We start from the raw sequence: 24,794 nt of genomic DNA on the forward strand, positions 1-24,794 counted from the left end.
TGCTGATTTTTGACAGCACAAGGATTTCAACAGGTAGAGAGGTTCAACATGGGGATAGGCAGGCCCTGAGACAAAGTAGAAAATTGGATATTCAAGCTACCATCTAATGCCTTCAGTTGCTTGAGTATCCTTATGTTCCATTTAGGTTGATGAATATTGAACATTTTCTGTGTTGTGTGAAGAAACACTTAGCACCTTGCAATGCCAATTACTACACTTTTCACTTCAGGCACTGGTCCGCATATAGGTCTTCAAATTGGAAAATTTAGATTTTGTTCATATAAATATTTAAGAACATAGAGACACTGGCTGGCATGAGCTCCATGTCCTGTATTTGTGCTCTAAACTTCAGTCAGAGAACATCTGTTTGCCTCCCTTTAAAATGTTTTTCCCTATTTTCTTGGAAAGAGGGAAACTCCTTTATAATCTGTAGCACTTAAAGACAATATGTGCAAGATCTTATTCATAACAGCTTATGTGGATATACTAAATAATTACTTAGTTTAGTAAAAAGATGTGTTTTCTCCTCATAAGGGTACTCTGTTTGAGATCTACCTAGCTGCATAGCAGAGAGCGATACAGAAGATCAAAGTCTACCCAACTGACAAACTTGTAGGCTGAAATCCTAAGTGCATGTATTATGGAGTAAGCTCTACTGGCTGCCTAAATACCCTAAAGGCACCAGGTCCCATCTAAAATTGAAAGCGAATATTTGGATAGGAGACTGCCAATGAAAACCATGAGCTGTAAGCTATATTTCAGAGGTAAGAATTCACAAAACCACCTCTAAGTATTCTGGGCCAAAGAAAATCCTATGAAATTCATGGATTCACCATAAATTGATAGGCGACGTAAAGGCACATACACACATACATGCTCTACTGAACAAAGCGGGACTTCTAAGTAAACATACATAAGATTGCACTGTAAGGGCAGTCTAGTTATAATACTGTCAACCCAATTGGTTTAAACTTTGCTCTAGCTCAGTCCTCTATAAAGCAGTGAAATAGAAGTAGAGGCTCAAAATAATCTAATATTGAGAGGAAATCTGAGCCCATTCCACACATGTTGTTTACCAGCCCTTAGGCTTTCTCCAAGTGTTTTTTGTTCCTCTGCTCAACCTGGATGTATTTTGAGTTTCTTCCCTCCATCCACACCACTCAAGAATCTTCAAACTCCATGTTTTATGAAAAATGTACAAGGTCCACTAGATGATTTCTCCCCCTCTAGACAGCAATATGCTCACAATATTATTGGGCCAAACAAAACTTCATGACTTACAGTCATTTTGAGTATGTTTGTTGTGTTAAGAGCTGAATTCAACCCACAAGCCATTTTCACCTGACTTCCAGCAGCCTCCCAAATTGTCCTCCAAGTGTGGGAAACACTTTAGAAGGCAAGTGAACTTGACTGCAAGGTTATGTGTGTGGGGGAAACTTTGACCTTCCTCTTTAGGTTTTATATGTTAGTTGCTAACCTTTCCTTAACAGTTCTTACTGTTTGGTCCCAAATTTATTACAGGAACAGATTGATAACAAGATGATCCCAGTTTGGCAGGAACAGTCCCAGTTAATTCCCACTTTTTCAGTTACTCTTAAAATGTCCCAGTTTCTCCCTCTACATCCCATTTTCACCTGTTGTCCTCATCTTACTTCAGTTACTTCAAACTAAGTTCAAAGAGGAAAAAAGGTTTTGGATTTAACTAATTCTGTGGGTGGTGAGGGTAGGAAATGGCAGAATACTGTGGACTCAGGCAAAAGCAAACCGCTGCAACCGCTCCTAGCTTGCGTGTTCTTCCTCATTAACTATACTCTGATATTGCTGTGTAGCACCTGTCTCGGTTTTCATCTATGACATGTTGGAAGGTATGAAATTTTGCTTTGCTCTGTCTCTTCTCACTTTAACTCTCACTTTAACTGACTTCACTCTTGAACACACAGCGTGCACTAGCGTGCACACTTTAATAAACATTCAGTGTGCAGTTTATATCACACGAGAAAAGTGTTAGGTTGTTGCTGATTAGTACTGCTGTTATATTCCATCGAAGTGTAGAAAGAAAGAAGGTAAAAAGAAAGAAAATGATAACCAGTGGTAGACTGTATAAGGAATTGTAGCTGACTATCATCAGCTTTTTAATAGTTTGCATGTATTTTGTTTTTACTAGGGGTTTTCTATCATATTCTTTTTTCCTTTCAAAATGGAAGAGAATAAAGCACATGATCTGAAGAATGAAACTTATATACTGGAAATAAAAACATTTATTTGTCTTTGACTGTCTGGAAATCAAAGGTTGATGGGATTTAAGGAAGCTCAGTCAGCCTAGCTTATCGCAAAGCTGAAGAGGTGACTTGATTACAGTGTGTAAGCACACTTGAGAAGTACCTTGAGAAAGTGATAGGTATTAAATAGCTCCTTAATCGAGCAGGAGATGGCATAAGAAAAAGCCAAGAACAAACCAACATCTGAAGGCTGATGCTCAACTAATTCAAGTGAGAACTAAAGTATGTTTCCAAATAATTCAAATAATTAACCACTAAAATAAGGAAAGTATAGGTCTGATCTATTCAACATTTTGTGAAGCTGGTATATAGTAATGATTATGTGATTGAAATCCTGCAGTTCAAAAGTGCCCAATTAATATTTTGTCTGGTGATTGGCACTAGCATCCTTAGCATTGGTATCACCTGGTGCAGGTGCCTGGAAAGGGATTATGGGGTGTCTGGTAGCCTGACCTGCTCACCCTCCCTTCCGCTCTTGTTGTCGTTCTCACCTGCACCCCAGCTCCAGCCAGCATTCCACCACCTTGCCAGATGCCCATCCAGGGCTGCCTGGGACCTAGCAGGCAGCCGGGCAAGTGAGGCAGCAGGAGGAGATGGAAGGAGTGTGCACAGCCACATCTTCTCCAGTGCCTTGACTGGCTCGCCCAAGTGAGCCGCAGCACCAGAGAAAGCAGGAGGGGTGGATGATGGCCTGACCGGGGGTCACTTCTCCTCTGAGATGTCACCTGATGTGGGCCACACTCCCCACACACCCCTAATGATGCCACTGGTTATTTGCCTAATAGAATCACTGTATATTCCACCGATACTACTGAGTACACATGATTTGCTGTTAGTCCCAATTACAGTAGAGACACTAAATCAATCAATTTTACATAAGTGTTGATTTATCAAGTTCCCATTTAGTGGGTTTACGCCTAGTAGGTACAATCTCACTGCAAAGCCACAAAATGTAACAAATATTGGAGGACAATTTGGGAGGCTGCTGGAAGTCAGGTGAAAATGGCTTGTGGGTTGAATTCAGCTCTTAACACAACAAACATACTCAAAATGACTGTAAGTCATGAAGTTTTGTTTGGCCCAATAATATTGTGAGCATATTGCTGTCTAGAGGGGGAGAAATCATCTAGTGGACCTTGTACATTTTTGTGCCCACTGCTTTGTGCCCACTTTTGTTTTGATTATATTTAGTTGTCTGTGGCCAACTGAATTTAAAAAACTAACTTTGAATTCATCTGATGACTAAATGATGGAAGAGGCTATGAATATGTACCGTGAAATGTTAAAAGTCTAAAAAATTAATTATAGTGTGAGTTTTTGTAGACTTCATCTGAGGCAATAGTCCATGAAGTCTCATGATATAATAAATATTTTATTCTATTGGATGCAGGGTTTGTTGGTTTTGTAGTGACATACTACTACAGGTATCCCTCTGAATGAGCCATCATTTACTAATCCTAAAGGATTATTCAGGGACAAAGTATTATCTTTGTACGCCGCTTTGATCTTTGTACACTGCTTTGATTGTCTCAACAAAAAGTGGGATAGAAATAAAAGTATTATTGGTGCGCTACAGACGGGCATCATGGGGCACCATCATTACATGAAAGGGCCGGCACTTCCAGACGCCCCTCGCCCCTCACATGTGACAAGGGCGTCAAAATGGTGGCGCCCTGTACAGATGGGCACTGCCATTTTGACGTGATGAACGCTTAGCATCCACACGTCACGGCGCCATTATGATGCCACAAGTGCGCCACTGGAACAATGCAGTGTCATAATCGCGCCGCAATAAGAGCACACTTTTTGAGGGTTCTTTTTGCTGTGCGAGGGAGCCACGGGTTTGTCCGCTGCGGCTCCCTCACGCAGCAAAACAAGGCGCCGGCAGACCACCCTTTTTGGGCAATCTGTACCCCACCATTATTATTATTATGAAAGAGCAGGGTGCTTCCAGCAGAATCCTTAACATGCCACCATCCTGCTTCATCCACAGAATGTTATAGCAGGTTTATGTCAACTTCCACTGATAAGCTCCTGTGCTTTCTGTTAATTTCTTTTCTACCCACTAAACAAATATGAAAGAAAGAATTGTTGCAGAATGCCTTTTGACTGGCAAGACTGGAACCTATCTATCTGGAAGCAAGCTGAATTAAAAAGGCACTATGAAAACTAAAAAAAAATACGACTAGCATTCTATTTAAGCATTTACAATGTTGGAAATTATGGAACTCATGTTTACAGTTGTTGCTGAATGTTCTGAGCTATGTTCTGTTAGAGTTTATTCCTGACATTTCACCTGCATCTGTGACTGGCATCTTCAGAGAATGGTGGAATGGAGGTGTGGGGGATATATATACTGTGTGACCCTTGGTTGGGGAAGTGATTTACATGTTAATCTGTTGGCCTGTTGGCGAATAGCCAGGCCTCAGTGTGGGAGGAATATGTGAGAACCTTCCATGTCATACTTCTACAATTCTAGGCCTCAGTATCTTTTTTTTTTAAAGTTCAGTTGCTGTTGAGATATTTGCAGTGTGGTTTAGACCTAGGTTATTCTGACCTGAGGAAGCCTCTTGAAGGCTTTATTTGACATCCTTCAGCTTAGCTCAAATTTTGCAGCTTTCATGTGCTGTAGAACTGCAATGCAAAATCAGTGCTAGGTCTAATTGTGTGATATTATTTGTCATGAGAGAGAAAGAGGCTGGTTCTTTTTTTTTTTTTTTTTTTTTTTTTTTTTTTTTTTTTTTGTAAAACGCTTCAGCCAAAATCAAAGAAATGTAAGAGATCAAACCATTTCTTCAAAGCTCTACCATCAAACTCCACAGTAGATAACCAGGTCCTATATTTTATTTTCCATACTTTGCAAGAATACTATGAAATGTAGGGCTTAATTGCAATTTTCCCTCTGTTTTTTAAATTAAAGTTTATTAAGTACAAATACAATACTAAATATAGATACAAAGAGAAAAAAACCAAATTCCAAGAATGTAAATTATTACATTTTGTTCTATTATTTCAATTTTATAATTGATAGCAAATTAAAGTTTATCAAAATCCTTTGTCTTTCCATTGTAACTTCCTCTTGATCTCTTGTCCTCTGTTTTGCAGGTTCATTGGAGAGGATACTACCCCTGAGCATGGAGGAGGGGGAATGCCCTTCTTTCACCACAATACCACCAGCATCCACTTATTTAGAATAAGTGGGAGAGGTTCCATGTCATACCTCTATAATGCTAGGCCTCAGTATCCTTTTTTAAAAAGTTCAGTTGCTGTTGGGATAATTGTTATAGAATTAAAGTGGGAAAAGGTATGCCAGAACAGAGCCTGCTTGGCATAGTGGTTTGAGCATTGGACTATCTCTTGAGACCAAGATTCGTTTCCCAGTTTAGCCACAAAACCCACTGTGAAAGTCACACTCTCTCAGTCTCAAAGGAAGACAATTGCAAACTTCCTCTGAACAAATCTTGCTAAGATAAACCCCATGATAGGTTTATTATGGTGCCTTAGGGTCGCCATAAATTGGAAATGACTTGAAGGCACACAACAGCAACAATGTCAGAATAGAAAAGCCTTGTGCTTGCAGGCAAAAGCAGCACAGTGTCTGTGATGAGGATGAAGAATTTATATTGGGTTCTGCTAGTAAATCTTCCCTAAATATTTCAGAAAATTTGTTTTTATTATGATGCAATCAACCATATGTACCCCTTTACATTTTTAATTCCAAAACATACCCATGGAAGGAAAATTAGAACCAGTCTTCATTTTGAAAGTGCTGCTTGCAGGTTCTGACTGTACCTTGCTGGCAATTCTAAATCATTACAGCTCACATATTTGACAGAAGAAATTGGGTGCTGCAATCTCTTGCTCTGTGTGTGTTTTGCATTTAAGATGATGCAATGGTGTCATTTTCACGCTAATGCTAATTTTATGCTTTGTTGACTCTCAAGTCTCTTTCATTTATAACACTCATCTTGGCATTTAAGGGGCTAGCCTTCTGCCTTAAAGGATCTGCATGAAAGCATGCGCTCTACAGCATGTATCAGTGTATCCATGCGAATGAGCAGGAAAGGGAATGAATGTGCATTTGACAATCAGTCTCAGCAATAATGGGTAGTGATTATATGAAAATATACATAGGCACTGGTGGAGATAGTTAAAATCTGCTTGTATTAACGCTTTTCCTCAAAAGGAGAGCAACAAACCAACAATAAAAAATCTTTCACCAAAGATTAATCAGCAGATCTACCAGTCATGTGATGAGATGTCCTCAAGTGGAAACTAGTAACTGAAAGCAGATAGTATGAATAAATGTCTATTTTCCTAATGGAAAGATGTAAAGATAGGATTCCCCCAAGATTCTTTATTGTGAATGGTGGTTTATAATTTGTTCACAAGTAGCTGGAACTCAGGGGTAGCAATGAAATGGCTATGTTTTCTGGCAACACCAAATTATACAGGGTAAATGAAACAAAAACAGATTTCAAAAAAATCCAAAACTGGTAGAATGGGTATTAAAATGGTAAATGAAGCCCAATGATCCACTTTAGGGTAAAATAGAGAGCCAGCATGGCGCAGTGATTTGAATGTTGGATTATGACTCTGAAGACTAAGGTCTGAATCCCCACTGAGTCATAAAACCCACTTGGGCAAATCACACACTATCAGCCTCAGAGGACAGCAATGTCAAAGCCCCATGATAGGTTCACGTTAGAGTTGTCATAAGTCAGAAATGGCTTAGAGGCACACAGCAGCAGCAACAACAAGCCCAAATTCACATGTCCACCACAATCCTATAATGCATTCTATATCAGTCATCACCAGCTCAGATCCTAATTGTAAATAATTTAGTTAAAATGTTGACCCAGGATGTGTCTGCTTTTGCAGAAAAGGAAGTACTTCCTCACATGAAAACGTAAATGTAATGACTTCCATTATGAACAGCTTTACAGTCGCCCCTCCTTTCTCGCGGACTTGAGGTCCATCTCTTTCAGCTTCTTCCCCAGAGCCTCATAATCACTTCTGATATTCTGAAGTCTGTGCCTTGCAGTATCATTGGTTCCCACATGGACCAAAAGGAAGGGGTAATGATCAGTAGGCTTGACAAGTCTTGTGAGCCTCTCTGTCACATCACTGATCTTTGCTCCAGGGAGACAACACACCTTCCAAGACATCTTGTCAGGCCCACCACTGATTCTGTACCCCTCAGCCATCAGCCTTGGGAAAAGTTGTGGGGAAGGGAGGGAAATCAGAGGTCTGTGTCCCCCTTTTTGCAAGCCATCAGCCATGGGGAAAGTTGTGGGGAAAGGAGGGAAATCAAAAGTCTGTGTCCCCCTTTTTGTTAGCCATCAGCCTTAGGGAAAGTTGTGGGGAAAGGAGGGAAATTGGAGGCCTGTGTCTCCTTTTTGCAAGCCAGCAGCATTGGGGAAAGTTGTGGGGAAGGGAGGGAAATTGGAGGTTTGTGTCCACATTTTGCATGTCCAGACTGTGACCCCTGGGAGAGGTCCAGAAAGGGAGAAGGAGGGAGCGAAGTGGTGTTTTTCCTCCTTCTGTTTAGATCCTTTGTTACATGCCCCTGAATTTGACCCTCAACTTATCCACGGGTCATATCAAAATCCATTATTTTGCCCCCAAAACCTGCTCTCGACTTATACATGAGGTCGACTTATACACGAGTATATACGGTAAGTGAAATATTTAAATAAGCATGTGAGTACTCTGGAGGTATGATTATCTGGACATAAGCTGAAAGCAGATAGAAGGGAAATGCTGGCTCACCCCTAGGGGTTTCCCCATTCATGGGGAGAACACACTGACCACACTGATGGCTCCTGCTGCAAGGAAGGATCCCACCATAATTGAGCAGTCATAGTTACAAGTCATGTTGCACCATTTTTTCTGCTTAAGCATAAATCCATGTGCATGACTACACAAATACTCTGCTAGCAGTAACCTATGGTCTCCCTTGTCATGTCCAGCTGCTAGCTCCGCATGATCAGCTGACCGTACGGCACATTGGTACACCCAGTAACACATTGGCATCATCATGGAGGCCTCCCCACATTATCTTGCTTACTCCCTGCAGTTTGTCAACTGGAGCAGAAGGTTGCTGCCACAGAGGGCCAGCTCAGGGAGATCCGAGGCAGCCTCTAAGGTAGCCATTAATCCTCCTGGAACTATGAAACCTATCCAGCCATGATATTCCCCACCCTGTATATATCCCTTTTCTTCCCCTTCCCCCCCCCCCCCCCCCGTTGGACCAGCCAGTTTGTTAATGTTTTTATTAAATCCATTTTATACTTGGTAATCTAATGTCTTTATCATCATTTCATTTCATGGTGTGTGCTATGGGTCAGTGGTGCCACTGACCCTATGTGTGCTTGTACAATCAATTCACATGTGGGGCACAAAAATGATGACTAGCAATGGCATTGGCAGCTGCCTGGCCCCTGCCCCCATCTCCACACCGGCACACAGGCAGCACACTGATGTGATAGTTAGCTCTTTCAGGCTTGAACCAGAGCAATCAGGGATTTTATTTTACTTTATTTTATTTTAATGTTTATGCTTTGATTTCACAGAATCACAGAATCATAGAGTTGGAAGAGACCACAAGGGCCATCCAGTCCAACCCTCTGCCATGCAGGAAATCTAAATCAAAGCATCCCCAACAGATGGCTATCCAACCTCAGTTTAAAAACCTCTAAGGAAGGAGAGTTCACTACACTCCGAGGGAGTTTGTTCCACTGTCAAACAGCCCTTACTGTCAGGAAGTTTGATTTGCTCCAGCGTTTAGTCCCAGAGCGTGGCTTGGGACTGTTTTTCATGCTGTTTCAGACATATCCATAATCTGCATAGGTTAGTTCTGAAACAGAGCAGGTCTATTTTTTTCAAGAAAGAAAACGGCAAATTTTGTTAAACAGCAAATTAAGAAAACTATACAGCAATCCTGCTCCCTCTCCCCAACAAATCTGAACTTGCCTGTTCCCCCTATCCATAGCTTAAAGGCCAAATATCTAAATGGCAAAGTGTGAGTCTGAATGCCTGACACACAGAATTCAATTATTTGACTTTTAAGGTCTGCAAATTCTATGTGTCGAGTGCTGCCAAATTGTTCAGATATTATAAAAATGCCAAGAGAGTAGGCTTTTTTTTTCTTAATCCCCTGAACACTTAAACCTTTAAAATTCAAGTTGGAAGAGGTGAAGTAAACCTCAAAGCAATGCTGCTAAAGTCCACCATTGTTGGCTTATTTCACATTCTGCACAGCTCCGAACACAGGCATAGTGGGGAAGGGGGACCTAAAATACCTGACTTGACAGTGGTCTGTCACTTCTATGAAGTATCTCACATGTTACAAAACAAGAGTGAGAAACCTGCATAGAAGAGTCTCAGGTGTGGCAATTACATATGGTGGCTACGGTAATTATAACATGTAAGTTCCTTCTATGTAACATGTGAAGTAGCCTAAATGTAGCAATATTTTTAAAATATTGGCAGACTGCTTGGCATGATTTGCAGAACTGTGAGTCTTCATTCAGTGTGGCACTCTGCAGGATTTAGAAATTGGAAAAACAATAGTGGTGGCCCCAGAATAATATGTAAAGAGAGACACAAAAGAGGCAAATAGTATTTTGAAGGGAGGACAAATATAAAAGTGACTTTCTTTCATGTAATGACATGGGACCACAGGGGGTAACAGGTAGAGAAAAATGGTCCAACTATTATTCAGTTAGAATGTATTTAGTGGTTTGAGTGTTGGACTACAACTCTGTAGATCAGGGCTCGATTCACCACTCGAGCATAAAAAATCCACTGGGTGACCTTGGGCAAGTCACACTCTCTCAGCTTCAGAGGATAGCAACGGCAAACCCCTCTGAAGAAATTTGCAAAGAAAACCCTATGATAGGTTCACTTTTGGGTCGCCATAGGTCAAAAATGACTCAGAGGCACACAACAACAAAGAAGAGTGATTTCTCAAGTCGTGAATGGCACATGCTGTTTTTCACCAGCATTTATTTAGGTATTTTAGCATGCTATGTGACTGATATTCAAGATAAATGCAGCTTTAATTTGTAAGAATGACTCTGCTTGCTGGATGGAAACTGTGTTAATCACAAAGGACACCAAACTAAGATCAAATTTTAGTCTCTGCTACTTTTCTGGGTGCAGCAGCTTGCCCTCTTGCTTCTCCCCTGGTAATGACTAAAAGACAAGAGGAAGAATACTTGTCTCCCTCTAACTGTATCAAGTTGGACACCTTCAGAAGATGCAGAAACCTATTTTTAAACTGCCCCCCCCAAAAAAAAAGCCATAAATCTGCTGGAAATGAAACTGGAAGTAACTACCTGGGCCACTTCCACCACCACCCCTTTTTTCCCCCAGTTGAGGCGATTGGGGATGTTTTCAAGGTATTTTCCACTCCGGCAGTAATTATTTAGCAATTGCAGGGGTTTCTTGGTCCAATTTCTTGGGGAAAGATTGTGAGGACTGGAGAAAAGGGGGGAAGGCTGAAGAGCCCTGTATAGCTCACAGGACATATTTCCCTTCCCTTGGCCCACTTTAGGAGTCAGATCTGGAAAGGTTACATATGTAGTCCATAATCTGAGCCTGGAGATGTTCCTTCTTCGGACTACAACTCCCAGCCAGCCTGTATGATACATATCACCCAACTCCAGTTACATCAGCTGAATAAATGGCACAATTCCTTGTTGTGCAGGATCCAATCTGTGATCCCTTGTGAGTCTCCATCAGGCTTAAATGGTCCTCCTAAATAGGAACAGGAGACCCGTCACTCAAGTCCTCTGTGCTCTAATTTATCTCTCTGTGATTTAATGCCTCCATTTACATGGGAGAGGGACTGTCTGGAGCTTTCACTTATCCCAACTGAGCTATAACTCTCATTGCCTGTCACTCACTCTTGTGAGGGACTGCAGGGCAAGTGATGCTCCACTGCAGTGTCAAGCAACATAAATCAGAAATGTCTCCCTTCCCCAAAGCAAAAAAGATGGGTCACAAGATGGATGCAGAAGAAGGAGGAGCAGCAGCAACAGCAGAAATAGTCCTTTTCTCATTACGCCTGCAGTCCCTGGGGAACAGGGCAGACAGTCAAATGAGTACATTTTTTAATTCAAAGAATTTTAGACACCAGAGGCAAAAAGATTTACTTCAGGATTGAAAAACCTGCCTATTTTAACTGAAATTTATTTCTAATTATTTTTAGTTCTCTCTAGCAGGATCTTCTCTCCTTGGGAATCAAAATGCTTCTCAGATTCTTTTAAAAATTGTATTATTTTTAAAACTGGGTTAGGCAATGCAACTGTTCAGTGAATTTGTAACTGGTTGACCATCCAAACCCAAAGGGTGTTCAGCAATGGCTCCTCTTCATCCTTGAGAGAAGTGACCAGTGGGATGCCACAGGGTTCTATCCTGGACCCAGTGCTATTCAACCTCTTTTAAGATTATCACACATGGACTCACCGTCTGGGAATCACCCTGGAAACGTTAGGGAAGTGCGCATGTGTGTAACCCTGAAGTGCTTCCCCAACGTCATGCAATCATCATCTCCCTCTAGTGTCATGGAATCGTTCAGAGAGAGGCAATTTGCTATTAACCAAAGTTTTCGTTAATAGCAAATCACTTCTCCCTGAATGATTCCATGACTGTAGAGGGACGCTAGAGGGACCTTATGATTGCATGATGCTGGGGAAGCACTTCAGGGTTACGCACATGTGCGCTTCCCTAACACTTTCCTGGCAATTCCCAGATGGTGAGTCCATGTGTGATAATCTTCTTTATCAATGGCTTGGATGAAAGAACAGAGGGCATGCTTATCAAATTTGCAGGTGACACCAAATTAGGAGGAGTAGCTAATACTCCAGAGGACAGGGTCAACATTAAAAAATGACTTGAATAAATTAGAAAGCTGGGCCAAAACTAACAAATGAATTTCAACATAGAAAAATGTAAGGTGCTACACTCAAGGAGAAAAAAATGAAATGCACATATATAGAATGGGAGACACCTGGCTAGACAACAGTGCATGTGGAAGGAATCCAGAAGTCCTAGTAGACCACAAGTTGAACATGAGTCAACAGTATGATGCAACAGCTAAAAAAGTCAATGCGATTCTAGGCTGTATTAATAGAAGTATAGTGTCTAGATCAAGAGAAGTAATAGTGCTACACTATTTTGCTTTGATCAGACCTGACTTGGAATACTGTGTTCAGTTCTGGGTGAAGAGAAGGTTAAGATGTGATATGATAGTCCTGTTTAAGTATTTGAAGGGATGTCATGTTGAGGCTGGAGCAAGCTTGTTTTCTGCTGCTCCAGAGAATAGGACCCAGAATAATGGATGCAAGCTACAGGAAAAGAGATTCCACCTCAACATTAGGTGGAACCTCCTGACAGTAAGAACTGTTTGACAGTGGAACACACTCCCTCAAGAGTGGTGGAGTCTCCTTTGAATGATTTTAAACAGAGACTGGATGGCCATCTGTCAAGGGTGCTTTGATTGTGAGTTCTTACATGGCAGAATGGGGTTGGACTGGATGGCCCTTGTGGTCTCTTCCAACTCCATGATTCTATGATTTCAGACTTATTCTCGCCTTTTCTGTGTGGCTTGTAAATCCCAATTACTTCAGATTTAGCCTTTCAAAAGTGATGAACATGCTCTGATATTTTCTTCACCCATTCACCCCCCCCACACACACACACACACATACCATTCCCCTTTGAACACACCAATAACAAAGGGTGAATGTTTGTCAGAAATGGCAACCAGCATTGGCAGATCCTGGTGTCAGAATCTCTTATTCCAGTGCACTCATGGAAATGTTAGCAATCTAAATATATTAGAACCTATGCCTTTTAACTTGCTTATAAATGGCTTAGAATTGTTGTTGTAGGGGGAGTGTTCCTGAACAGCGAGGTGACAGTTGGCTAGTCAGCCCAAATTCTTTAGGGTAGTGAGATCAAGAACTGATTATGAAGAACTCCAAGAATCTCCAAATGAGGAAGTGGGCATTAAAATGACAAATGAAATTATCCATAAACCACTGCTGAGCAATGCATATTGGGCCACAAAATTTTAATGTAACATATGCAGTCCAAACTGGCTCCAACATGCAATGAAAGGAATCATTAGATTGAAATGTATAGTTCAGTGAAAATGACAACCTAGTAACTGCTTTTTTCCCCAAAAGGCAGATTCCATGTTGGACATGATCAGAAAAGGAATAAATAATAAACCCGTCAACATTATACTGTATACCCTACAATATTTCACAGATGTAAAACATGATACATTTGGCCAAGAAGCACTAAAGTGTGGATAAAATGGCAAAAGTTATAGATGAGGGAAGACATACAAGCTATGGGGCTGTAAGCATGGGCCAAAAGACCACTGTTCTCCTGGGGCTCATGTCATCCTGTTTGGATGATGCAGGCCAATAACCCTGGGTGGGGATCAGGCAAATCAGAAACCAATCCAGCAGTCCTGGTTTAATCCCAGCTCAAAGGGGCTTTGGCATGGGTTAAAAAGATCCACTATTTGCCACAGAGTTTCTAGGTAACTCCGCAGCGATGGTCCTCTACCTTCCCCTACCATCACATCTGCCAAGAAGACTTGCAGCCTCTGACATGGAAAGGGGATTCCTGACCACCTGGATGTAGCCAGGCACCCCATTTCCATGTCAGAGGTTTTAATGAAGGTCTTCTCAGTAGAGGCGACAGCAGAGGTAGGTAAGGAGCACACAGCAGTAGTGGGTTCATGGCACAGCAGTGAGCAGGCACGTGAACACCCACCCATCCCCACTCTGGCCCTAGGACTGGCCTGGGTCAGGACCCCAGTCAGGATAGTACAGGCTCGGCCCATGCTGTCCTGGTCTGTCTGCTCAGCCCCTAGAAGAAGCTACAGCAGTTTGCTTTTGCCTGAGTCTACTGGGAAGGGTAAGATACTAATCCTTCATCTGCTCTCTGTCTTCCTCCTGACAAGTTAACTAAATGCAAACTACTTTTTGAACTTTGAAGTTTGCAGTGAATGAAGTAAGCCAGGACAAAAAGGAAGTGGGAGGACAGATAAACTGGAGCATCTTAAAAGCAAATGAAAAGTGGTGACAGAGAATCAATTGGCTTTGTCCCTGCCAGATCAGGACAAATGGAGGGTATGGTATTGTCCTTATACAAATCCATAGTACAACTACATAGGGAATACTGTGTACATTTCTGATAGTCACAGCTGAGAAAAGGATATTGCAGAGCTAGAAAAATGCAGCAAAGGGTCAGCTAACAGGATCAATAATAATAATAATAAGTTTTATTTATAGACCGCTATTCCGCAATGATCATAGCGGTGTACAGTAAAAATTGCAATACAAAATTAGCCCCTACCCACCCCCTCACTCCCTCCAGGCTGGATGATGACAGTTGGCCGTGGAGGGAGGGCTCTGCCTCTTCAGGGCGGTCCCGATGGCAAGTTGTTTTTGAGGGCCGCAAGGCAGGGTTTTCTTGGCAAGTTTCCTCAGAAGAAAGGGGTTTGCCATTGCCCAGAGCTAGTCTCCATGGCAGAGCCAGGACTCGAACCCTGGCCTCCAGAGTCATAATGCGACGTTCAAATCATGACACCACACTGTCTCTCAGAATTTAAATAATTTAATTGAGCATCATGGCAGCAGCTTCTCCTGATGTTTTCTGCTGATCCCTAGATTTCATTGTTGGAGGCTGCTTGGCTCAGAAGAAAGTTTGGTGAGATATGATAGAAGTGTATAATATTATGTATGATGTATAGGGGAAGCTTTTCTCACTCACTCATGGTACTAGAATCCAGAATCGTTCACTGCAACTGAATGAAGGGATGTTCAGGACAGCTAAAAGAAATCACACAGCACATAAACTAGAGATGTAGTGATGGCTGCCAACCTGGATGGCTTTAAAAGGGGTCTGTAGAAATTCATGGAGGATGGGGCTTTCAGTGGCCTCTAGTCACAATGGATATGTACTTCCACCTGGCAGTATGACTCTATCAGTTACTGGGGAACATGGGCAGGAGGGTGCTGTTGTACTCATGCCATGCTTATGAGCTTCCCATAGGCAACTGCTTAACACTGTGTGAATTGTGAACAGAATGCTGTGTTAGATGTGCCTTTGGTCTGATCCTTCTTATGCTCTTAATCACATATAATGAAAAGCTGTATTAAATTTAAAGGAACCATATCATTTACCATACATAAGTAAATAAGTACAGTGGGACCTTGGCATCCGCTGGGGTTTGGTTCCAGGACACCCTGAGGATATCCATGGATCCTGGTCCCATTAAATACAATGGCACAGTAAGATGGTGTATAAAATAGCAAAATCAAGGTTTGTATTTTGGAATTTATATATTTTTTAAAAAATATTTTCAAACTGTGGATGCTTTAATCCATGGATAAAAAGTCTGTGGATATGGAGGGCTGACTATAGTTGGGAAAACATATATATATACTTATGTGTATGTATGTGTGTGTATGTATTGTTAGCAAGAAAAAAAATGTTCCTGAGCAAGAACTGCATACACACACACACACACACACAGAGAGAGAGAGAGAGAGAGAGAGTCACCCCTTTGTTTTTGTGGTCTTGGAATCTGCGTCCCTCATCCGTTTGCAGGCGGCAAATGGAGGGGGACAAAATGGGAATCGTCACCATTCAAGCCAATGGGGCTTGAATATTGTCGATTTTTCATTTTTGAGGGGGGGGGGGGTCCAGAATGGATCCCCTGCGAAAACAGGGGAGCGACTGTATATTCTTTTCAGGAACAAAAAATCTTGCAGCAGTTGACAGGGAATCTCTGGCCAGCATTGTGTCAGGAATATCCATATACATACATTTCCCTTACACAGGGACGTAGCCAAGGGGGGGGGGGTTCTTGGGGTCCGGACCCCCCCTTCCATTACAAAAATGAATGGTGCATGCTGCTGCGCCGCTGCGCCCAAGCCCCATTATAATGATGGCACTTAGTCTGGACCCCCCCCTTCCCAAAATCCTGACTACGTCCCTGCCTTACAGGAGTATGGTATATGCCCTTTTGTGTGCACTGTGAGGATTGAATTTTTCTTCCTCATTTTGCAGTGCCCCAAACCACCTCTCCCAATTTGCTGAACAGCTTCTGAAGCTCCCTGCATGGCCATTCTGTGCTTCCAGGCAGGATCTCATAAGTCTCTAGCTAGACCCCCATAGACAGATGCCAATGATGACATGAGCACTGAGATCCTCTATGGTCTTTGAGAGGTCTTAGTTCTTCTACAATTCTGCCTGCTCTTCACAAATCACAGAACAGCCATGTGAGGCTTCAGAGGTGATATATGGCTCAGCCTAGCATAGGTCCGCATGTGGACTTACTATGTTACACTGAACTATTGTGGCCTCTGTGTTGAGCTATCCCTTCTCATTAGAAATAGATAATTATTATAAATTCTTTACAACCCTGCTCAAAATATATCAGAAAACAACTCTAAACAGGAACTTTAAGCATAGAATTTGAGGTAACTTCCCTTATGCTTATTATGGCTATCACTTATTCCAGGCCTGCACAACATATGGCCCAGGGATCGCACGGGCAGCCTTTTGGGCGGCCCAAGAGGATGTGGAAAACTTCAAGATTCCTTTGCTGCTTAGCTCCTCCTGTAGAGAGGATCATGTGTGGGAGAAGGAGGATGGGCCAGAGCTTGCCCTGCTAGGTTCCTCCACTGCTTAGCTTTCTCTCAAGGAGAAGGACAGAAGGTGGTGAAGGAGGAGGAGGAGGGCAGGAAAATGCTCGCACTGCAAGGCTGCTCCTCCGCCCAGCATTCACTTGAGAAGGCCAAGCAGTAGACAAGGAAAAGGGGCAAATGCAGGCTCCTCCACTGCCTAGCTTTTTCCCAAGGAGAGGGCCAGGTGGCAGAGGAGCAGAATAGGCAAACGCTTGCCCTGCAAGCCTCCGCTGCTGTCCCTCTTTCTCCTGAGAAGGCCAGGGGGTGGTGGAGGAGGAGGAGGGCAGGCAAATGCTTGCACTGCAAGCCTGCTTTTCCGCCCAGCATTCTCTTGAGAAGGCCAGGCAGTAGACAAGGAAGAGGGGCAAGTGCTTGGCCCGTCAAAGCTCCTTTGTTGCTTGGCCTTCTCCTGAGTGGAGGAGGAGGACAGGCAAGGCTCTTCCACTATTTGCTTTCTCCTGGGGAGAGGGCTGGGCAGAGGAGGAGGAAAATGGAATTACTATTAGCTAATTCTAATTAATATTGTTAATTAATATTAATTAATATTGTTCATTAATTTGTATTTAATTAAAACCTATTTGTGGCCCAAAAACATTTAGCCTAATTTTAATTTTGGCCCCTACCTACTGCCAAGTTGGGCAGGTCTGACTTATTCAAACCCTGCATTTTGCAGGTTTTTAATTCTAAATGTCTGGGTTCAGTTATAAATTCACTGGGCTGCAAAGGCAGTAAGACTGCTTTGAATAGAGCACTTAAGTGTGGAAGAACAAACATTCAACAGTGCAAAAGTATGCATTAGGGTAAGGAGTACGTGCAAATGAGGACATTCTTGCTAACCGCTTTTTCCTATTGCTGATTTGTACTTTAGTACCTAAGTAGAGGGGAGCCATTATGGTGTAATGATTTGAGTGTTGGACTATGACTCCGGACACCAGGGTTTGAATCCCCATTTAGCCATGGAAACACACTGAGCAAGTCACAGGGCCTTATCGCATGAGGCAGGTAAAGCATATTTGTAGCAGGATTATAGCTCCCTCAATTGGAAGTCACTATATGGTGTCGTCCTTCTTCTGTTGTCCTCTTGTGACATACAGTTTTAAATGTGTGGTTTTTTATCAACACCAAAAATCCATTATTGATCTCCTTTCCCTCTTCTGTTGTGCTGCTTTCCTGTGCAAAAGTTCAGTTGCACTCTTATGCCAATTTGGAATGGTCAGTGGGCATGCTTTGTGCAGGGAGAAGGAGTGGACATTGCAATCTGATTCTTTCCATGCGCGCACACACACACACGCACACACACCTTCTTTTCCGGCCTTCCAGCCCCATTCAGGAGTCTCTCTGATGCCACAACACTGTGATGGCATCTTGTACTAACATCTTCATTCTCTCTCTCACACACATACACACGCGCACGCGCGCACACACACTTGAAATGTAAGGGGGGGAAAGAGCCTTACTGTTTAAAAAAGCTTTTATTTTGTTAACCGTCTGCTTCTTCCATCAGACATACTAATTACTGCCACATGATAGATAGATAGATAGATAGATAGATAGATAGATAGATAGACAGACAGACAGACAGACAGACAGACAGACAGACAGATCAGGTGCTGCTAACTTTTCTCCATGAGCAATTTGTTTAGTCTGGGAAGTCTAAGCTATCCTGATCAGATGCTGTAGGTAATAAGGTTTTTGTGCAAATGGACACTGTAATCCCAGAACAGTTCCAAAAATGCACAAAGAAAGAGAGACATTCCAACTGCATAGTGTTTTTGCAGACGATGGCACTGTAGCAGGAGAACAGCTTTGTGTGATAAGGCTCATTCTCTCAGCCTTAGAGGAGGGGAAAGACAAACCCCCCTCTGAAGCAATCTTGCAAAAAAAAAAAAATCCCATGATAGGTTCACCGTAGGGTCACCATAAGTGAGAAACAACTTGAAGGCATGAAACAACAGCCTATGCAGAGGTTCAAGCCATTTCCAGTTAACAACACAAAACATCTCTAAGGTTTGATGTGATACAGGAGACATCGAGGGGGCTATGATGTGTATGTCAGTTACTACCTACTCTCACCTTGGTGTTGTCTCCATCCATCCTGTGCAAGAGCAAAAGATCAGTGCTCAGCTGGGAAAGTTACTTTTGGAATGCACCTCCCAGAATTCCTTGAGGAAATGGGATGAGATTTCCTGCACAGGAGTAGATTTCAAACTTCCCACACATCATTCCTTATGGTATCTGTGCAATCACTTAAATTTCGTGAAAACTAGCCTTTATTTTGTGGCATTAGAAACCTCACATCATTGCATGTGGATTTCGCATCTTCCTCTAATGGTGAGATTATTAGAAGGGCCCTTCTCAAATGTGAATTTCAGCCTTACAATGTTTTTTTAAAGGAAAGAAATAAGCCCTTGGCAATTATCCTTTCTTTTAGAGCAGAACTCATGAATTTTAACCAAATATTGTCAGATTGAGTATTAATATACAATTATGCAAAACCACTGTAATGTCTCTGATGAAAATTAGATTTTGTTGCCACTGTTATAATCGGTGATGGCATATTGTTGTTATTTTAAAGGCTCCTGACCTGAGATTTCTGTTGCTATGACGATAAGACATTTAAGCAGGAAGGAGCAAAAGGTAAGTGTGACTATGTGTGTGTATCAAAGGGAGTGGAGAGATACTGGGCTGCCTGTCATGATTCCCTAGTGCAGTTCTCTCTCTCTGCTGCCTATTAACATATAATATGAACCACCACCTTCCAGGACTGAAATAATCCACATTTACCTCTGGTTTTTTTTTTTTTTTTTAATTTCCCATATAAATGTAACAATGCTGCTGGGAGATGCCTTCACCAAACAAACCCCTAAAGCTGCTACAAAGCACTTCCATCATTTAGGAACAGTGTGAAAACTAAAAATGTGCCAATTGTTAAATGGGGTGATTGCACACATACCTGTTTCAAGAGTTAGAGGGGTAAATGCAGTTACCTTTGCTTAACTATACATATGTTTTTTATGTTTCCCCACACACAGTTATTCCCATGCACAAAAACAGATGTTTTTACTTATTGCCATACCCTGGCTATCTTCACTTTATTCACAGGGCCAGTTTCTCTACCTTTGCCTTGACAGGGCCAAAATCAGTTTGAGGGAAGGAGCTTTGGAGATTCAAAATAAGGTGAAAAGAAAAAGTTAAGATGGTCTTCCCTTCTCATGAGATTGTGACCTTGGCATCAATTTAAGTTAAATGGAATACAGTGGACCCTTGTTATACGCTGGGGTTTGGTTCCAAGATCCCCCGTGTATAACAAAATCCGTGTATGCTCAAGTCCCATTAAATATAATGACATAGCAAAATGGTGTCCCTTATAAAAAAATTGGAAAATCAAGGAAAATTTATACTTTTTTGGAACATTTTCAAACGGTGTATGCTTGAATCCATGTATAAAAAATCCGTGTATAAGAAGGGCCGACTGTATATAGGATAGTGCACTGCAACACATGACTAACAGTTTGCATTTGAAAGTGAGCACCCAATGTAATTGAGTGGCAACAAGCAGCACTGTTCTAGTTTCATGCCAGTGTAGTGCAATTGGCAACTTTATCAAATCAGCTGGCTGTCCTGCCAGAATCATGCTAATTTAAGAATGGAAACATACCAGTTTGGCATCATACTTTTCCCCATGACATTGCTTTGTCAATCCATGGTTGCGTGATCTGTTTTCTGCACTGCCAAATGCTGACTTCTGGGAGGAAGTGAGAAAGAGAAATCGTGGCTGACAACCACTTCCTGAAGCTGGCTGTTATGTGAATGTGCACCAAGGAGCCAGTTTTGGAAGGTGTAGCAACAATCTCTGGAGGAGGGAGAGGGGAAGAATTGCAGAATCATACCCACTCATACTACATGACTGCCTGAGAAGTAGAACTGCAATGGAAGGGATCTTTCACATGATAGCAGTAGTGGAATGACAGCGAGATCAAGAGCCTATTGATGGGTTTTGTCTGTCAGTGAAAACGTACACTATAGTAATGAATGTAATGTAAGGAAGCAGCAACACAGACATGTTGTTGTGTGAAAAGTACTGGCCAAAGACTCTTTTAACCTGTTAAAATTAATCTTTGATAGTTCACATGATAAAGTCCTGATACACAGAATGCCTTTTTGCTTTTCTTCCAAAAATTAATATGGCCACCCCTCTGGAAATTATATCTAGCCTTTAGCCTTTCTTGAATGAATTTTTCCATGGGAAAGGTGTATTTTGTACTCACACATGCACACACATGTGATTGACTAAAATAGCTGCAATTAATTTGAAAGATATGTATACTTGAGTCTGCATGCTTCTGTCATCTTCCTGCTGTGATTCTTGGAGATTTGTCTTTCATACTCTCCAATCATCCCAATCTAGCAGGGACAGCCCTGATTAAGCTTTTGTTGTTCCACTTTTTCAGTTGCTTTTGAAATGTCCCCATTTCTATATCCCTCCTCCCACTTTCCCCATTTGTCCTTATCTTACTTCAACTGCTGCAAACTAAATGGACAAAATTAATATTCACTCAGTGAACTCAACAGGAAAGAAAGTAGAGGTGGAATCTTGGCTAGTAGGCTCAGGCAAAAGCAAATTGCTGAAGCCTTTCCTTTTTTTAAATAACTTTTGTCATCTTGACCACACTCTGATGTTGCTTGGCCACAAGCATCCCTGTTTTCATGTGTGACATGTTGGAGGTTATGGTCTTTGCCATGTACACTGAGAAACTGTTCCAATGAAAGAGACAGAAATAGTGTGGGGAGGGGGTTAGTTTTTTAATTGATTTTTTTTTGTTTTATAACAATAATATAAACAAACAATACAAAAATAACAAAAGGCCTTGATGAGTCATATAAAAGCTGGGCAGAATAACAATCTGAGTAGAGATAGTATCAGTAACCAAGATTCATAGAGTGTGTGTTTGTGTGCATGAGTGTGTTCATGCACATGTGAGTGAAAGAAAGAGAGGAAGAAATACAGCAAATATAAATGACTGCTCTACCAACTTGCTAAGCTTTCAACAAAAGCTTAGCAAAAGTTGCAACATAAAAAGACAAAAAAGAGGGGGGAATCTAGCAGGATCTTTAAGACTAATTGATGTTTTACAATGCGTGAGAGAGAGAGAGAGATCCCACTATGCTTAGCAACCTTTGGCTTTGATAACACTCTATCAGAGCATCTGAAGAAGTGGACTACAGCATGCACTGACTTCCAGCATTATGTAGTTCTGTTGGGATTTCTTTTTTGCAAAAAACACCCATGAGTGAATCCCTCAAGAGAGATCATTCTATGAAAGATAAATGCATGCTGTCTGTAGAGTTTTGATCTGGAGAAAATTAACAAACACGATAATTAAAGTCATCATGAGAGACAGTACAGAAAGCAGGCTTGAGGGTTAAAAATTAGTTGGGAAACTGTTTGAAAAAGGCAGGGTAAGAGAATTAAAGCAGAAGCTTTCGTGTTTTCATAGATTACACCTATGAAGCTGGCACAACAACCTAACTGGAGAAAGCAGGTCCCAGAGATAATTCACCATAAGACCAAAAGCTTCTGCCTGTCTATTAAAGTACCCACGGGCCTTGCTCTTCCAGTAACTCTTCCATCTTTCCTTCATGGATCATGAATATAATAGAATGGCTAAACAAAGAAAAGCCCAGTTTGATCCTCCCACCCACCCTCAACTCTCCAGTTGCTGCAGTGCCATTTCCCCAATTATATTCTCCAGTTCTTTGAACAGACTACAGAGCTCAAGCTATGTGGATTTCCTTAATTCCCCTTGAGGACTATTCCCTCACATTAGCAAATGCTTCCTGAGCTCTCCAGCCACATTTTCTTTTTGATTAATTTTGCCCAAACCTCCCTTTTGCCCACTACATCCCAAAGGATGCTTCCTCTTGAGGTTTGGGGTTTTTTTAATTGTTGGTTTTAAAATGTTATGTAGTATTTCTGGGTTTTGTGCAGGCAGAATCCTTTCGATTCTTTGATCTCTGGTGCAGTGTGATGCCCTATATTTGATAATTATTTTGGCTTAATTTTTGAAAGCTTACAGAGAGAGGAATGCCACTGAGACTACTGCTGTGCAGGTTCTACCCCGCCCCCTCCCAACACAGATATATGTCTTCTTTTTAAACCTACTTATGTTTTTAGATTCTAATCCCTCCCTTCCTGCAAGTAACTCAGAGCACTGCACATAGCTTCTCTGAATGCTTTATAGTTTGGTTTGGCCCTTGATGTTTGAGTGCAGTTGTTGTTGTTATTTGCCATCAAGTCAGCTTCAACAAACTAGATACATCCAAGACCCCTGATCATGAACAGTCCTACTCATGTCCTACAAACTCACACCCATGGCTTCCTTGATCAAGTCAATCCAACTGTAGTGTCATCTTCCCTTTCTTACTGCCTTCCATTTACCAAGCATTATTGTCTTTCCCAATGAGTCACACTGTAGCATGATATGTCCAAAGTATGACAGCCTTCTTTTAGTCTTCTTCACTTCTAGTAAGAGTTCTAACTTGATCTACTGTAAGACTCATTCATTTTTCTTTTTCGGCAGTTGATGGTATTTGTAGAACTCTTCTCCAGCATCACATTTCAAATGGGTTGATTTTTTTCCTGTCAGCTTTCTTCACTGTCCAGCTTTCATATCCATACATAGAAATCAGTGCAGGCAGACTGTAGTCCGTTTCCTTGTTTCAGGATTTTTTTTTTTAGATTGAAATGTATGTTATTAGTAATTAGCACAAGAATTATTACAGATGTTCATAGACTATACCATACATGTCAATGAGAAATGATAAAAATGTCTTCAAGTAGGTTGTGGTTGAGATTAGTGGTAACATTATTACAGAGTATGGTGCTAATGTTTGTTGAACAGAAGGGGATCAGAAAGGATGCAATAGAGGTGCAGGGATTGCTTATCACATTTTCAAGTGAAATAATCTTTTCTTCTTAAAGGAGATGATAATAAGAACATTAAGTCTATTGTCTAAACCAGTGCTTCTCAGAGTATCTGATGTGGGGGACTGGTAATTATTGACTTAGGGACTGGGAGTAAATTTCTGTCCATTTGGTAGACTTTTTTTCTAGAAACTTGACAGGGGCCAGCATCCAATGGTTGAGGGATCAACACCAGATCCACCACTTTGAGTAGCACTGCACTTACCCACCCATCCATTCACCTGAATGATGTCTGTGTGGAACAGCAAAGCAACTGACACTGAGCTGGGCAATATTTGGACCATATGTAACCCCTGATGCTTTTTAAGGCAACCCAAGACTCCAGTGTCACTGCTAAATTGGTTCACTGGTTTAATAATATTTGGTTAAGAACCTGTCCACTTTCATAAAGTCTGGTTTTTACAGCAAGAAAAACTCTCCCCCTCCCACTACTGTACCTCATTACATTCTGTCACTTCATATTTTCCTCTCTGTCCTTGCTTACTTCTGGAGTTGGCATTGGAGCTGGACTGAGAGAAGGATTTCTGTAGCAGGAAATTGTAAGGAAAGGGAAGGAGAGAGCCTGAAAAAGTTTCTGAGGATCCAGGGAAATCTGGGAATTGTAGCTGAAAGAACCAAGTATTTCCAAGCATTGGAGAAGCAGGGATGGTTCCTATTTCCTCACCCCATGGATCTTTCCCTGTAAACTCCCTTTTTACCTTAGAGTACAAGAAATGTCAGTCCTGTCACGTCGTATTTGGCCGAGGCTGTCTGACAGGAAAGGGAGGGGGAGTTTTGAAATTGTTTTATCACAAAAGACATCTTCTT

The sequence above is a fragment of the Sceloporus occidentalis genome, unplaced genomic scaffold (genome assembly GCF_023333645.1).
Source record: "Sceloporus occidentalis isolate IW3139 unplaced genomic scaffold, rSceOcc1.0.p SCAF_5, whole genome shotgun sequence".
Classification (NCBI taxonomy): domain Eukaryota; kingdom Metazoa; phylum Chordata; class Lepidosauria; order Squamata; family Phrynosomatidae; genus Sceloporus; species Sceloporus occidentalis.